This window comes from Seriola lalandi, unplaced genomic scaffold (genome assembly GCF_002814215.2).
Source record: "Seriola lalandi dorsalis isolate HSWRI2012SDOR001 ecotype SW California unplaced genomic scaffold, Sedor1 jcf7180002054556, whole genome shotgun sequence".
Classification (NCBI taxonomy): domain Eukaryota; kingdom Metazoa; phylum Chordata; class Actinopteri; order Carangiformes; family Carangidae; genus Seriola; species Seriola lalandi.
In genome coordinates, this window is record NW_019525109.1 from 1,204,715 (window position 1) to 1,205,650 (window position 936).

Here is a 936-nt window from a genome sequence, read left to right on the forward strand (position 1 = left end):
TTCCCCACACTGTAGGAGATCAATAGGTGTGAAAGATCTCAATCCGCAGACCAGTTCAATTCACAAAGGCATTGAGAGACTACACAAAGCTGCTGTGGATTACTCTAAAAGATATGGGGGTAAAAAGTTAACAAGATTAACCACAAAACCCCTTTAATCTTTTAATTTTCGTCAGACATGCTGTTGGAGTTTATGAAGACTTAAACTTGCTCTTTTCTCAGTCAATCAAATGCACATTTTAAAATAATTAAATCTATACTTTTTAATGAGCAAAATTCCAAGAGACACGCATTATTATTGTTATTATTATTATTATTATTACAGCATGCCTCTGCTATTCTCAATGACATATATATACCTGTAGTAACATAATTCATAATCTGCCTAACGTGCTAAGTTTTAAGTGAGCAAGTAATTTCCTATGGAATAAGTATAAAAGTCTATTCCAATAGGAACTTGTCGGATTTTTATATGAGAACAAAGGTGACATGTCCGGATTTGAAATCAAGGATCCGGGGAAGGGAAAAAAGGGAGGGGGTCATTTATCAAGGGCCCTTATGGCTTGCAGCCATCGTGGGCCCTCCACCAAAATGTAGACCGACGTCACCGCTTCCGCCCTGCACCCCCCTCCCCTTCCCTTCCCTCCCACCCCTCCCTCCTCCTCCTCCCCCTTTCCCTCTCTCTCCCTCCTCCCTCCCCCGGCGTCGTTGGAGCTGCTCGCCTGCCTGCAATCCAACATGGAGTAGAGAGAGATGGGGCTCTAGCGGGGCCACCCCTCGGTAACAACAGCGACGACGCGCTTTTTACGCACAACTGGAACCGGAGTCGTCGGTGAAAACATGCGCCTTAGGACTTAAAATCGGAGTGTGTGCCCTGTGTGCCCGTGTGTGTGTGCGTGTGTGTGAGTGTGTGTGAGTGTGTGTGTGAGTGAGTGTG